The 17,691-nt window shown below is 32.6% G+C and overlaps 1 protein-coding gene across 1 annotated transcript in view; it reads right to left on the reverse strand.

The window, feature by feature from the left end:
- The window catches only part of Sulf1 (Extracellular sulfatase Sulf1), an 80,906-nt gene extending 65,399 nt beyond the window's left edge, over positions 1 to 15,507 (reverse strand). Inside the window, exons 1-2 of the mRNA XM_077432202.1 lie at positions 15,370 to 15,507; positions 15,018 to 15,134 (exon numbers count right to left, since the gene is read on the reverse strand). The gene's annotated coding sequence lies outside the window, so the exon portion shown is untranslated. The remainder of the gene's footprint in view (positions 1 to 15,017; positions 15,135 to 15,369) is intronic.
- Positions 15,508 to 17,691: the final 2,184 nt, after the last annotated feature.

Below are 17,691 nucleotides of genomic sequence, written 5' to 3' on the forward strand. Positions count from 1 at the left end.
CACGTCTAACCAGTGTGTGGAAAAGTGAATTAACACCACTTTTACTGCAATATTGTTTGCTTCATCGCACTCTGTGTCATGTCTATGTACTGATAAGCATTCAAATTAATATGGTGAGCATCACTCTTGGCATGTACATATAATACTATGAGTTGGCAATATACTGGGAAAATCCAATGAAATTAGCACATAAAACAAGGAAAATCTTATTAGTTTGAGATGAATATAAACCTAAATATTCCTTATATAAATAGCATCGACAAAATTTATGTGTTTTGCTAGTGATGGCGTATGAATGTGAAACTTGGATATTGAACGCCAAAAATGCACTCAAAGAAGTATGGAACGCTTCATGTTCGACGTAACGCGGAGAAATAGGAAACGGAATACGTAGGTGAGAAGTATAAAGAGGGTCGTTGATAAAGTAAAGGGCGTGAAGAAATTGAAATAGCAATGGTTGGGTAACGTAGTTAAAAAAATGAATGAAAAAGGTGGACAAAATATGTAAGTGCTGAAATGGAACCCGAGAGAATTTGAATAGGTAAATAAAAGGCCGCAAAGAAGACGGATGGGTGAAATTAGAAAAAAATGTGTGAGGTGAGAGGCGCAAAACATAAACGAATGGAAGCGTATTGTAGAGGCCTTTATCCAGCAGTGGATGGTGAATGACTCTAAATGATGATGAATTTTTAAACAATCTTCGTAACGGTTTTGTTTTAAATCATTTTAATTTACGACCAAGTCTTCAATTAGTGTGTATATTGAATTGACGCCACAATTATACAAGGCATATGCATAATTGTGAGGTTTAATTAATGTGTAAACGTAGAAAGTCAATCTAATATATGTATATGTATGCTATGAGGAATAAAGTCAATCAATTACAACACATAGGTTAATATTAGTTATTAATCGACTTAATTATTAGTCGACTAGCATTCAATTTGAAGTATTACATATTATTTAGTACTAATACTATAGAGTTCAAAATAATTAATAGCTAATACTCATTTTTTAGATATGAAGCACGGGAAGATATCCTAGAGCAATTCGTCGTGATTGGTGGTGTGGAGAGAACAAGAGGAAGGGATTTGCGACTGACTACTCTGGCAATAGCTCTTTATACTGCTGAATACCAAGACAATTGGGTAACTACATACTATAGGAGGTCTTCACATGGTACATACCGGGTAATCGTCTTGTCAGATCTAACATAATGCATTTGTTGTGGGGAGGTGACCATGTTGAGGGTTTTGTAATTTTTTTTTAAATGACAAAAACCAATTACGTGTTATTATTTTGGAAAGACGGTCTAGACTGAACTAGCTCTTTATACTGCCGAATACCAAGACAGTTGGTAACTAATATAGGAGGTCTTCACATGGTGCATATCAGGTAATCGTCTTGTCAGATCCAATATAATAAACATTTGTTGTGGGATGTTGACCATGTTGAGGGTTTTGTCATTTTTGTCACGTGTTATTATTTTTGAAAGACGGTGAGATATAATTAGGCAGATTTCTTGAATGAAATATTTACGATTGGACTTTTACTTTTACATTAAGAGATTTGCATATTGTAATGTAATACGTATAATCAATGCAAATTCAATTCTTTTCGATGCAACTTTTTCCTGCTACGAAACAATAGCGAGAGGATCTCATAATAATCGACCCAACAAAAGTAAAAAAGTCGAGTGATGACTACCCAAGTCAGAAGAAATTCGAATGCAACGAAACCAGTTCGGGGTGAACGGAGTAATAATAAATAAAAAGTGGCGGCACAAGGAGAGTAAAAAAATACATATTGTTAAAAAACGTTCACAGAAGAAAAAGTGTAGTTATGTAAATATTTAAGGATGCATTCTTGGGACGTCGACCTATTTTTTTTAGATCCACCGACCGACAGAAAGAATCTCGAACGGTGACCGGCGATGTATCGGAATTCATGAGCTCTTCACCCAAAAGACGAAAGCCTTCAAAGCAAACAGTGACCTTCCACACGAACAAGTACACAGACACACACACACACACACACACACACACACACACACACACACACACACGAACACACTCCGGATGATTAATATTCAAAAGATGCAAAAAGGCGAATCAAAAGAGCCGTCAAATTACCAGTACGTACATATGCATATTATATATACTATGAGCTCCCAGACCGAATGTGCTCCGACTCATTAGAACAAAATTGAGACACACACCCAACATGTAAAAGGAAACGCCGACGCGGAGCACTGGAAATGATGCAAATCGAAGACGGTGCATCTAAAGTCCGAAATATCCAACCAGATGGGAACATGAGAAGACGAGGATGCATCAACACCCACGTTGCCTGTTTAACTCCAATAACAAACGATTGTATGAGTGGCATATGTCCCGATCCAGATCTGAAGCGGTCCGCGTGTCGCAATTGACTGTGGTGCTTGCTGCTTCTTGCTGGGTAAACGGACACCTTTGAGTGTTTTTTGAAGATGCGGAAGCGACTTCTGAAATTCAAAGCCATAATAGAATACCGTGGATTAAATCCGTCGAGTTCCCTGAACTCTGTCGTCGTTGAATAGGTTCTTTGGCCCGGTCGTATCGGAGCACTTCAGTAACAACTGAAGGATTTCCCTTGTCACAAAACGTTTAGAGTAATTGACAGAAGAGACAGTGAAACGCAGACGATAAGAGCTGAACCATATTTTATGTTAATTATTATTGACCGTTAGTTATCTTGCCGTGGATCGTGAGTGCCACTCGAGGTTATGAGCCTTTTAAATTTTCACTAATTCCGATATGGAGTCATTCAACCCAGTTTGGCACGAGTAAACTTAGCTAGTAAGGATTTGGAACCATTGTATGTAGGATCTTAAATGATAGCTATGTATGACATATGTATGTATATAACATTGGTTAGATATTATGAAAATCTACAATTAAAATGGTTAATACTCATCATTGTTGTGAGCAACTTCGCTGCTCCACTATGCACGCTTAATTGTTTAACTTTTAAGAAGCGAATCTTAGCAATGATCCTATTATGTATCTAAGCCAGTTCAAGTTTTGCTTAGAGATTCGATTATGTATAAAATTTCAATTTCAACACGACTCCACGTCTCTGCAATGTCTACCATCAATGACCATTGCAAATCAACTAACTTAAATTGTAAAAAATAAAAAATAAAATACAATGTAATTATAGTTATTTTTTTTGTAACCACATTGATAAGATAAAAATGAGAAACATCAATAGAAGAAGGATCATATTTCTTAACATTATTTATAACATTATTACCAAATTTGTTTCATTATGAAAATTATGTAATATTCAATTTTTAATGATTATATGCAATAAATATGATATTATTTATTATTAAAATAACGTAATAGGCCAATTTGTAGATTAAGTAGAAGACACAAGAGTGGTGCCCGGCACTTTTTTTTAAATAGTTTGGCAGAAGCAAAACACTGCTAGCACGCCTAATCTATATCGTCGCGATCCTTGGCAAAACTCATCACATAAGTGTTTTGTATTGACAGTGATTGATAACTGCGATTCCCATATTTGAAAAAATGTAGGACAAAAAATTTCGAAATTTTTTTTCTGCGCTTCAAAGCATCCATCGACCGCCTAAAACTGGTTATAACTAGTCTTCGGCGGTGGAGTTTCCATTTCCGAATAAAAAGGGTTAACTATTGTTCTACAAAGCTAGAAAGCAAAAAAAGGTTGACAATAGTGAATCCATTTTTTTTGGGGCAAAACCAAAAGCAAAAGATTATGTAAATAAGTTGCGTGGGGGTGGTGAGAAGGCGCGACGTATTCGTCGCGTTATAGAGAGCTGTCATCACGTCGATCTGACAGAGGGTCATTTTTAAATGATTTCGTTGATGATTAAATTCCTCTAGCATCATGTCGGAGACATTTGCCTAATTCAATAATAGCTAACCCTAGTATGTTGGTAAAGTATCAAATTGATTGGAAAAGTAGTGAAAAATTTTTGAAACAAACTAACTAACACAGTGAAACTAATAAAATGCTGCGAAAAGCAAAAGTTTAGTCCCGATGAAAGTATGTGAAAATATATAAACATCCAAGAATTCAAATTTATTACTACGCACTAGGTAAAAGGCACTCAGTAAATTCGTATTAAAAGGTTTTCCCGGAGAGTTCTCTTTTTATATACAGGGAAGGGGGCGGTTGGGCAAAACGAAAGTACGTGTTCATTCAGAGATTGAGTAGTTGAAAAATTCATCGAAATGCGATGGAAGTTACGTTCTTCGCTCACATAATGTCCATCTGGAACACACACACACATACCCTAATAAATAATTTATTGATGAGGAAGACGAAGACCTCTGAAGAGGGTCGAATCTTCAAAACCAGGAAGTGTTTTATGCACACTTTAGTGGGTCACTGGTGATTCGGATTCGTGGATATTGCTTCGCTTGAAATTCAAACGTTTCGCCGATCAAAGTGCGGCAGATGTTCGGAAAATTGCGATTTGAATGGAAATTGGTTTATTAAAAAGAAAACTCTGACAGCGAAACGTATTCCGCAAGTCCTCGAATCATTTCTCTGAGATGAAACTGAAATTGATAAATATAATAAAAATAAAAAAAGGGTTTCAATACATGGTGAACGAAAAGCGAACGCGCATTCCCAAACTACATATAATACAACTGTCAAATACAATGATGGAAAATGGATACAATGATATATGTACTGTTGGCATTTTCAATTTATTATGAAACTAACTTTCCAAATTCTTAGAGACAATATACATACATATTTTTAAAACACTGTTGAGGAATTTATTGCGCAAATACCAGGCTCGGCTCAGTCAAAAGTGAACAACAACACTCCAAACGGTGTCAGCTTGAATGATCATTAATTAGAATCATATAGGATATGATCAATAAAAGCAAATCTAAAATATTTTTATTCAACTAGTAAAAATACATGAAACTGTAGTACATTCGCTACGGGAAACACATTATCTATGTCTTCAACTACTTTTCTGTCGCGGCGGATGACGTAAAATCTGCGTCTTTGCATTTTTAATAATATTTAAAAAAAAAACGCCTATCTTTTGAATTTAATAAGATTTTACGAACCACTCAAAGACACATTTATAAAACATTTGCATTTGCGTGCACAGTGACACGACATTCTGGACGGTCGCGTTGCGTCGCATCATGTCGTACCACAACGCGCTAGTACCACGAAACTTTTCAGTAAGCACAAATGTACGCATTGCTTATACACATATACATTTTCGTATTCAAAACTTATATTATCAAACGAACGAACCGGCGATTATAAAAACATTTCAACCCAAAACTAGCCAAAAATCTGATAGCCGAGAGGAAGGGCGGAAGAGGGTGGTGAAAAACAATCCAGACGCGTTTGCGTTAATCGCCATTAGGCGAGGAGGCCATTTTTGAAATTGGTCCGTTTCGAACGAGCAGTGGCGGCTCGCCGTGAAAACGCGCCCAATTATGGCTATAAATATTCGGCCGCGCTTGTTCGCAATGAAAACGTTTTCCCATTCAGACGTATATATATCTGGGTTACGGAAAATCGATCTACGCCGTACGCTTTTCCGGCTGCAAGACTTCCTTTCACCTCCCTATCACCCCCTTGCCATTTTCCACGAGCCCCGAATTTCCAAAATAGCCGCCAAAAATATGTATAGGCGTATAGGTAGATTTCATTCAACCCTTTCGCGGCGTACCATAAGCCACGGTTACTATACACTGCGTTACATAAATATGTACTTTTGATATTGTACAAAGTTCCTATGTATAAATATATGGTATTCTACATCCAAAAAGTTATATACAATAGTGTTAGCAATATATAATATAGTGTATTATCATTAATTATAAATAAATCATTTTTCTATTCAACCACATTACGATTAATTAATAAATAACTAAGTTAAATTATAATGCATTGACAAACTTCTATTGCCATATTAATATTTCGACACTTGTTGCTTTTAAGCAATGGACAACTACATATGTAACTTTTCAGCATGTAAGTATGTATATGCATCAAATTATAATCCCATAATTTAGTTAAACTTTAAACCAAACTATGTATATGTAGCCAGCAGCATAGCTCATAGTGGTTGCGTTAATGCTAACCACCGAGAGGTTCCTTGATTGAAAATAATTTATTTGGAAATATTTCTGTAGTGCTGCTGGTCAGACATGGATATTTGTGACTCCAAGTCGATCGTTTCCTATCGAGTTTGCCAATTTATCTGATTTCATTGTTGAAACGGTTCCTCATCGAATTTGCAAACCATCCTATCCACTATATCACCACTATTTGAATATGATTTCAAATTTATAATCTATAATTTTATATATGGACAAGTTGGTATCATGGGGAAATATAAACATAAAATCAATCAAATATGTTGTGATTTTCATACATTAAAATACAATTTGAACTGCTCAACATACTTTTTGACCAAAATGTGAAAAAAATGGTGGTCGATTCACACATTATTTGATCATACAAATTGAATGAAAAACGATAATAAAAAAAACTAAACGCTAAATCTAATAAGAATAATGATGAAATAAAAACTATTTTCCAATAAGAATGTTTTCAAAATGGACAAAGATCAAAAGCAAACCTTACACGGTCAATAATACCGTCATTACTGCACGCCATCAGCATTAATGACAGCATCCCCTCCACCCTCCAATACTGAAGCTCTGATATCAAAATATTCAGATATAAACGTCATTACTTGCCGTCAACATCGAAAGTTTTCACGATCAATAATTCTGTCTATATTTGATAGTAAACTTGATGAAAAAGTGAGTAATATGCAAATTACATTTACAAAAATATCTACATTTTCAATTTCGATTTGTACACGCGCGATTAACCTTAACGTACACGCTCTCGACAATATCAGAGAAATCTCAAGAGCGCACTTGAAATTACAGGGACAGATTTAAAATAAAAATGCTAAATTATTACAGTCTTTGCATTCGATTATCGTTAAAATTCCAAAGTGACTCCAATAAGGCACACTCAAAAAAATAATCAAAAAATTGAGCACATCGAATCGAGTTTTTTTCCCAATCGGACGACTCTATGTACATAGTAATAGGTAGAGACACGTATTTTGGGCACTTTGCTATTGATGCTTAATTGATGCTAAAATTCGTAAAATATGCGAATAGATGCTAAAATAACAAACAAAAGTGAAATTTGCATAAAATTTATAAAATTAATAGACAATTTATAAGGGTCTTCCTATCCCTTTGCGCATTTATTATGTGAAGAATTTGAGGGGATAACAGAGCTTGCAGTTTACCATAGACGGTGCTTTTCCTGTCGAAACCAAGCAACTGCTTTTGTCTACTATGTACTGTAAACAAAAGAAGACAGTTGGAGCTGTGTTTCCAAAAGGCTGCTCAAAAAAGCGTCTTAAAACTAGAATCGCACTCAAGACTATATGAGACAAATCTATTCCTCCAAATATTAAGTAAACTATTCAATCCATCTGTGGCAGGTACAAAATCTAATATTAATGTTAAAGAAACAGTTTTGTTTTTTAGAAACCTGCCATTGTTTAATGTTTTAACAGAGGCTCAATGTTTGGAAGGATATCAGCACTTTTTTAGATAATTAATAGAGTATATAAAAAGTGAATCCACGCCGGATATATTGCTATTATTGATGGCAACAAAAATAAAATATGAAGAGTTTGGTTGTGCAGCTCTAAAATTTATTTGATGTCCCGTCAATAGTGTGGAGGCTGAAAGGTATTTCAGTAAATACAATATATGTAATTGTTAGCGATCGTCGCACAAATTTCAAAAAATAATCTGTAGAAATATGCTCCATGTTGAGTTTTAATAAATTTTAATTGGTATTATATTTTTATATTCATGTTTTTTTCATTGTAATTTTGATTCCAAAACATTTTTGAATTTTTCTATTATTTTTTAATTGTTGTGTTGTCTTTAAATTGTATATATGTATATACATTTCATTAAAATTCATCGAAATTTTTTATTATTTAAAATTAAACTCTTCATAAAAATATGTAGATGCTAAAATTGAACATTTTAAATGTCCTAAAACGTTAAAATGTAAAATGAAAATGCTAAAATTGACAAAAATAGATGCCCAAAATACGTGTCTCTAGTAATAGGCAATTACGATATTACAAAACCTACATTTCAAAACAAAAAAAATGTTGGCAGCTTCTGCCAGACAAAAAGCGCAACGTCTCATTAGGGTTGACTCACAGGGTAAATCGGGGATGGGGTCTGCGTCACCCCAATCCTCTTATTGTGACGTCACCGGGTAAATATTTGTGTCATCCCCCTCCCCATCAACCCCCCAATCTATTGTGCGAACGTGTGATGAATAGTTACGGTTGATAAATGCTGCATTCGCCACTTGTGCACCCCACTTATTGGTATAAATACATATATCTATTCTTATTAACCGGACGTTCTCAAAATGTGACTAAAATAAATATACATACATATGCATAGTAAAAAAACACAAGAACAGTATCTATTTCGTTTTGGATAGTTTCACATATCACAATATCAACTATCGTAACCCAGGCCAACGATATGAGAGATTAAAGTTATATTACAAACATATGTCATGGTTATATCTACGAATATATGTAGTTTCAGATATAGAGAAGACCTTTGCACGCGCACATCAATTGTAACGTCAATTAAGGTTGTAGTAAAAAAGGCGATGTAATATAATCGCAATTAGGAAATGACCTCGACCCATTTTAAAAACTGCAAATGAAATGATATCGCTTACACATGGATGTGCTATTAAGTCGAGGAAACGGAAAATGGAAATAGGCAAGTTATTCCCAAAGATCTTCATCTAATATATAATTTCGAAAGAGACTTTGTAACTATGTGTATATGTAAAGTTTGTTGGGAATATCGAAAATTAATCAAAATTTTCTATGGCAACGATATCTATAGCGTTAAATATATTTTTTTTCGATTCCAATAAATTTAATAAAAAAACAAATTAATGTTTACTGTTATGTAGATTGTTTTGACATGTTTAAGCTGTTTATATTACAAATACCGAGCGAAGCCGGGTAAAACCACTAGTATAATATAAGTATACTTATACGACTACCTGGTGAATAATTTCAGTTGTTATAATAAACGATAAATGCAGTGGGTTTGGTTTGATCGGTTAATTCGGCTATTTGGGAAAAATCCCAATAAACGAAAACCAAATGAAGAAATTAAAGGTAATCCTTCAACTTCGTTTATTAGAAATTAAAGGTAATCCAGCTGGCTTTTTGGGACAAAATATTTCGGCCTGATGTGTCCTAATTGATCGGAGTCCTCCGTTATCATAATAAACGATAGATCATTATAATTAATGACAAATAACTACGATAAATGGTCAGTACATTCAGGTCAGTAAATAAATAGCTAATCAGTATTTTATTTGTATTAACTTTTTTTGAATGTTTAATTTCATTTTGACAGCTGGTTTGTAACATGACATACGAAATTCCAAATACCTTACATAAATAAATATTCTTACACGGCTACTGACAAATTGCATTTGATAATTGACCAAAAATTTTGTTTGTCCAAGTATAATATGAATAATTAAGATTGATTAAAGCCTTCAAACGAGTTCTGAATAGATTCTAACGAGTTTCTCTTTCCAGATATACATACATACACATTTATACGACAATATTGATGTTAACTCATTATGGACCGCCCGAGTTTGCAAAAAACTCTATGAGAGTCCGTGTATTTTTCGCAAAAAAATAGGTATTGTAAATTGAACATAAATCCTAAATCTTTCTATCAATTAAATTAAAAATTAGAATACAGCTTTTTTGCAGTTGCCTTCGACCGCATGAATTATCACATCAGTATATCTCAAATTGTGGTGAATTATGTATTAAATTTTGTATAAAGTTTATATACATTTTAATATATTTTCACGAAATAAACGATATATATCTTATAAATCATTGTTATTCTTTGAATTTAAGAATCAATTTGAAAATTAAATACACATGTATGTGATGCGAAAAAAAAACAATTTCAATATCTGGCGATTTGAAATCTTTTCTGAATATTATCTTTTTGGAATACTATAGAATTTACATCCTTGGAGAAAAAAAAGCCAAACTTTAAAAAGTCAGACTTTTTCTTAAATCTATTTATCGATATATTGAATAAAGATATTCTGGTATGATATACATGTATGAATGAAAGTTTAAAACAAAATCTTTGAAAAAAAGTTTGAAGGATTTAAAAACACACGCTGTGTTTCAGCCTTTGAATAACGTTTTATCAAAAGCACAGCGGATGTATTTACAACGCATAATGAGTTAATACACCACACAACACATGTATGAAGATATAATGAAATTTTCATTATTTTATGGAAAAAAAATCACCGATTACAACGAAAATCTATAAATATGTAATACTACATACTATTGTACTTGTTGCGAACATACATACATATAAAATACTAGAAATATTATAGATACGCAGATAAAAAGCGAAAGTCATTCTATCCAATTATATATGTAACAATGTAAACAGTACCTACATACATGATACAGAATTCGATAAAAGTAAAAATCTTATCTTATGTATTTAGTTTACATGCGTGTCAGTTCTAAAAGGAAACTTGCAACTTCAAGTGTAATTCAAATAAATACTATACATCCATAGTGTAACACTATGAATAAAATATTACGCACTTGTATTACGACTTATATTCATGTTCAGAAAAAAACTTTTTGATAGAAGCAAATTAAATATTGACAATTCACATCAACTTTTTCAAATATTTATCTACATACATACATAATTCCTTACCGATAACATTTTCGCATATTGCAAAAGGGTCGATCTTTTCATGATCTCCTGTGGAAAATTAACTTTTACAACCCGTCGTATATCATCAAAGCCAACCCACAATAAATACCTGGACGGACAAGACAATACCTAAGACGATAACGAGCGGCAAAGGTGTAAACACTATTTTCGCAGAAGCACTTCAAACGGTGAACGTCTCAATGGCTAAGCAAATATCGTTAAAATCAGCACTGGACCGACGCATTGTCTAGCTGCGGCATTCATTGTACATTTGGATAGCTTTTCCGGGAAAAACGAGCACAGGTACATATATACCAATTGAATCGTCGTTTCAACGGATAGCTTTCATCGAAGCCGTTCTCGGAAGAATCACCTGACGGTTGTTAAATCTCAAACGAGTGCTAGAAATCGCAGATTATAATAAATCGTGTCGGTTAACTTTTAGCCGATCATTTAGAGGGGTTTTCGCGTTGACTGTTTACCGTTATGGAAACTGCAATATTGTATTCGTATAATGATTTCGGATGGTTGTTTGTAAGTTATCTTTTTACCGATTCCAGTTTCGTTTGTTATTTTTTGCTGACACGCAAAAACAGAAAATGATCGAATTGTAAACACGTCAATATATAAAAGCTCGTTTCACTCGACTGATTCTTTTGGTTCAAAATGATGATTAGATTCGGTGGATTTTTTACAAGCGAATTTTTTTCACATAAACTTGCATTGGTTGATTTTAACACTTTAAATAAACCACATGCAAAAAAAATATCCTCTTCTTATCGCTTAAATGCTTTCATCGTGTATAAGATTTTGTAAATATGTATGTATGTATGTATTATGTTCCTTTATCGTATCACCGATTGAGACACTAATAATTATAATTTATATATATAATCTATTGAAATTTAAAAATAATTTAAATACAACGAAATTTAGATTTTAATTATTAAATCAATAATATAATTTTAATACTCATCAGAAAAATACTTTTATTTCATTTTATACACTTACATATATATATAACATTTATACGTTCATATACATATGTACATTTCTGCCATAGGTGCCATGACAATTCGCCCCAAGGTGTATGGCAATTTCTTGTACTAAACAATTACAATACAATAGCGTCATATATGGACAAACTGGTACAATTAACAATCAACAAATTCGACATACGACGAATTTGCGAAAAACTGCAGCCATAATTATATACTTATATCCGGCCGGGATTTGAACCCTCAATCTCTCCTGGTAAACAATGGCTACAAAACACTGAACTACGGTGTGCCTATATAACTTTTATAATACATGCTACACGACTTCGCTCGGTAAAAAGAAATGAAAACCATGAAAAAGTCTATTAAATTTATTATTTGAATTGAAAAAAAAAATATTACTTAAAGACCTACCAATTACAAACGTCTTTGACCAATTCAGCCGATCAGAAACGACTTTGACGACAATCAGAAGCGAATTACAGGCGCCGTTTTATATACATATGTACATACATATAAGTATATTTCTGCCAAACTATTATTTTTTTATACAAACACTTAATCATATAAATAATATATGTAGATTGCTATATATTTGCTAGATTTATCTAAGTCAAATCATATGAAAACGTTATTCTAAAAAAATACACGATAAAATAATTTTTTATCATATTCGCTTTCGGTTAGCTATTAATTATAGCCATGGAATTTGTTACAGATAATTAAAAGCTTCAATATAGTATCATAACATATGTAAATATAAAAAAATAGACAAAGGTTCCCAAAATTAACTGTCTTGAAGCCCTTATTGGTATTCAAAATATTAAACGATAAAATTAAATATTCCGCAAATTATTATACAAATCTTGCGATAACTGAAACAATTGATTTAATAATCCTCTCTATTGATTGATTTATTTTGTTATTGTACTTAAAAATAACAACATTTAAACCACAATAAATTCATCCTATTATAATCTACAAGGAGACGAGCTCTAAGACTTGACTATTTAAATAAAACATATATGTACGTATATTATATTAAAGCGAAACATATAATATGCACGTGCGTACGTGACACTGGTAACATTGAAGGGAATTTGACCACAATTTCCAAAGGGCACCGGTATTAATTAATAGACCAAACGTAATTATTCGAATACGCCAACGTTGACGTACATTTGATCCCGCGAGGAATCATGGATGGATGCGAATAATTTTCGCATGGATGACAGCTAATTTGATTGATTCCCACAATCTATACACTGACTAAACCGATGTAGCCAGCGAAGCTTAGGGGAACTCTAATACGACCTATGTATGTATGTACATATGTATGTATATATATAAATATATATTGGCGACCACAAATAATGAAAAATTCAACATAATTCTAATAAATTTCCCAGAAAAAAATACTTTTAATATAAAAATGTATACCTACAACGCATGTATGTACATATGTTCATACATATACATATATCGCATTCTAAGAACGCAATGAAGAAGTCTTTAATATAATACCCAACTATGTATTCAGGACAATGTTTAAAAATTTCAATATATGTATCAGGAGGGTAATTTTTCAAAATTCATGCTAGTGTTTCAATTGAAATTCAGGGCCGTGCAAAGATAAAGTTGCGCCCGGGGCAAAAGCTTGAATTTGCCGCCCCCTCCTACTCATATTAAAACTTTTTTATTAGTTTCACTCTGTTAGTTACATGAATTTCCTGCCCGTAAAAATTTTTGATCTGATTTTGAACCACTTCCACTCTTTAGATCGCTTTGATATTTTACCGACATACGGGGGTTAGCTAACATTGAAGTAAGCTAATATCTCCGAAATGGCGCTAGAAGTGGTTAATTATCAACGAACTCGTTAAAAATTACATCGGAATCTTGTGTCAGATCCAAGCGATGACAGCAAGCTATCCAAACGCTGCTTTCTATCGCCCCGTCAAAACTCAGAATTCAACAGTGGTAAAAGTTACTTTTTTCACTCTCATATATGTACTCTCATCTCATATCATAAAAACTTAATATAACAAGCTTTCATACTTTCTCATGTAAGATTTTAATTCATAAATTTGATACAACAAATTACAATTTAAAAAAAATAGTTCCAATTTTCGTTAAATCTAAGAATTGTATTTCCTTGTTTTCAATTGAAAAATTCAGTTGAAATTTATCAATTGAAAAATTCAGTCTGTTCCGAGCCATTGAAGAATTTTAACCTTGGACTATTTTAAGTTTATATTAAGCTTTTAAACTTTCAGCTCATGTGTTTGTTACTGAAAATTATATATGCTATATGCATACTTTCATAGTTAGTTTACAAATTCTGCAATTTAGTTTATCTGCAATTTAATTTTGGCTAATTTTTTTCAAGAATTTTCATTTAAATCCGGAAAAATATCTTTGCATTTATTATTTAGCTAAAAAATTAGTTGAATTAATTTCCAATTCGTATTCTAAATTCTAATTTGGGTCATCACCCCCTTCAACCCCCCCCCCCACTTCCCTTCGCATGGCTTTGGTATTAACCCTTTGACAATTCAACGAATAGTCTTGGAATGGATTTGATCCAGGATTTGAAATTTAATTTAAAATTAAAATACTTATGTACATTATGTTGCTAATAAAAAGAGACTTAAAAAGTAATAACTTAAAAAATAATAAAAGTAGTAACAAATAAACTCCGATAAAATATGACAACTCAATTTAGTCAAATCGTCACTTATGGAATTTTAGTGGTTTTACCCGGCTTCGCTGGGTATTTGTAATATAAACCGCTTAAATTTATTTGAATAGTTTTATTTTATTCAAATTTATTTGAATATTCATTTGTTTTTTTATTACATTTAACATCACGGATTCTACGAACCAAACTTACATACATATAAAGTCTTTCGAAACTATATATTAGATTTTTATTCCAGACGATAATTACATAGAATAGTGCAGTCCTTATCATCCACAATAAATAAATATGGTATATATCATTGATGTATAATAGTAAGTGTATTATATATCGATAATGAACATACAACAATATGTAGATATAGTGTAGAGAGAACGCGTTATCCGACGGAAAATGCGGTTAAATATAACGATAATAATACTGTCGACTTACCTTGAAAATTTAATTGTACATCTGAAGTCGACGAAACTTGTTTGCGATGCGTTAATTCTCCCGAGAACATATTTCACTGATCAGTCCGACAAAACTCACTTTTTCAGCACAGGATATCTATCAAAAAATGAAACAAATCTTTTATAAAAATATGAGAATATAAACTACGTATCGGCAAAGGCTGATTTTAATAATAATAAAAAAGAAAAAACAAAAAAAAAAAAACGGGGAGAATATGTAAATGAAATAATCAAAAATCGCTTAGTATCGTCGCCTGTGCGTCAAACTCGCATATATGTAACTTATACATTATCTAATTTGATATTATGGATTGAAAATTCATATATTGTACCTATAATTTCTTTTAAAATGAATTTGTGATTCTTTTGTAACGTTGCACGTGAACGTAAACGTCAAACACGACTGGCTAGTGGCTCGTTTACAACGCACGACCCACAACCGATCTCTACGGTCAGCCGAGACCGACTGTGGTCTTCGTACGACTCTAGTCGTTGAAATGCGTTCGCACTCGCCAGACACCTACGCTGCATTTTTTTTATTATTTATTTATTTATTATGTGGGTGGGGTGTGTTTACGTGAGTTTAGTTTGGATTTTCTAGTGCAAGGGTGATCGACTTGCATTCTAGGTGTATTTTTTATTTGTTTTATCCGTATTATATATGAAGTGATTCAAGTTTATTAGCTTGATTAAAATGTGCTGAATAGCATTTCAGAATTGCACAAGCAAGGGTGTGGAGTCAATATTAAAAATTCCGATTCCGACTATAGATTACAGTCACAGATAAGATTCCGTTTTAAAATCTAATATTATTTTTTTTTTTTTCACATATGTAGATATATGTATATATGTACCAAGAAAGCTTGACAGGAAGACCCCAATGCGCCTTCCTGGACAATTAATTACAAACAATGCAGCAATTTTTTTTTTATTATTACATAAATCACTGTATTTCCAAAAGCTGAAGAATATGAAGTAACAATTAATTTAATTAATTAATACAGAATTAATGGATTTTATATTTTATACATACTTTTTACAAATTATACTCACAATAAATACAGAATATTTGTGACAACAGGAAAGGATTTTTTTGGCAATTTGTGGAATCGTTTCAACAATGATCAGATAAAATTTGCAAACTCTAATAAGAAACGATCGATTCAGAGTCACAAATATCCCCAAATCTAACCAGTAGTTTGGCGGATCGAACCCACATCACATGGTGCTAAACATACACGCTACCACTAAGCCAAACTGCTGTTTGCAAACTGAATATATAATTTCGAAAGATACTTTGTATGTAAGTAAATATTGTTGGTTGGATAATGGTTGCGAACTTCGAAAACAAGTCAAAATTTCCATGATGACATGGGGACGGGGGACGGGGGTGAAGGCCCGGGGGGCGCTGAGGGCATTCGCCGGAGGGGAACTTCGAAAATAAAACAGTTTCTATGACGATTCGATATATTTTTTTTCGATGCAAATGAATAAAAAACAAATGAATATTTACAATTAGATTCGCCATGTTTAAGCTGTTTATATTACAAATACTAAGCGAAGCCGGCTAAAACAACTAGTATATAATAATATCACATTTTATAGTAAATATGTATTATGTTGATTTTAATATTACTTTTTTTTTTATTAAAATTAAGTCGGAATTATTATATATTTCACGGCATTCAAATACAGAGTGGCATATTTAATATGAACCACGGACGTAGCCTGGATTTTTTTAAGGGGGGGGGGCTGCAATACAATTGTAGGTACCCCCCCCCCCCAAGAGATCTAAAAAATTAAACTTCTTTTCGTTCCAAATATCTTCGGAAAATTACACTTAGTGTATATAAATATTAGGAACATTGAACAGAAATATTTATACCGAAAGTTCATACGACTAGAATATCAAGTTGAATAGAATAATCGATTTTTCGTTATATTTATGAATTTTTCGGACCAAATTATAAAATTAATTTTGCTATTTTTCGAAAAAAATTACGTCTGCAGCGTCTTAATACGTTTTTCTTGTTTATTCAATAAAATACGCGTGTTAAATTCAAGGCGCAAATAATTCATTCACGATGGTGTGATATACCTTGAGATAATTCTCACAATTATAATATATTACTTTTCAATTTAGGGGGGTCTGGCGCCCCCACATACCCGCCCTGGTTACGGCCGTGGTATGTAAATATATTATAAACATATATATTGCAATGTATTTATAGATTTATTTGTTTAGACTGCGATCAAATATGAGCATAAATGACGTGACGGGCACAACTTGGTTATTAATTCAACGATTTCGATCATTTATTTTTATTCATCTATGACTACCTATTTCGACCATCTCTTCAACCTAACCTAAACTATAATAATACATGTATGAACGATTAGGCTGGCATGCACGAATTGAATAATGGTTAAGTTGTCATATTGATATTATACGTGTAACGCGGCGACCAACAGTTCATTGTGGCGCTCTTTGAAATAAACAATGTTGTAAACTGCCCAAGGAGTCTTATTTTACCGCTTATGCTTCCTCACAACCAGATCCTACATCAGTAATAGATGAATCGATAAATATATTTTTGTGGTCATACGAAATACGAATAGAAATTTTGGGATCATACGAAAATTCGAAATTTTGA

The sequence above is a fragment of the Arctopsyche grandis genome, chromosome 6, assembly GCF_051622035.1.
Source record: "Arctopsyche grandis isolate Sample6627 chromosome 6, ASM5162203v2, whole genome shotgun sequence".
NCBI classification, from domain to species: Eukaryota; Metazoa; Arthropoda; class Insecta; order Trichoptera; family Hydropsychidae; genus Arctopsyche; species Arctopsyche grandis.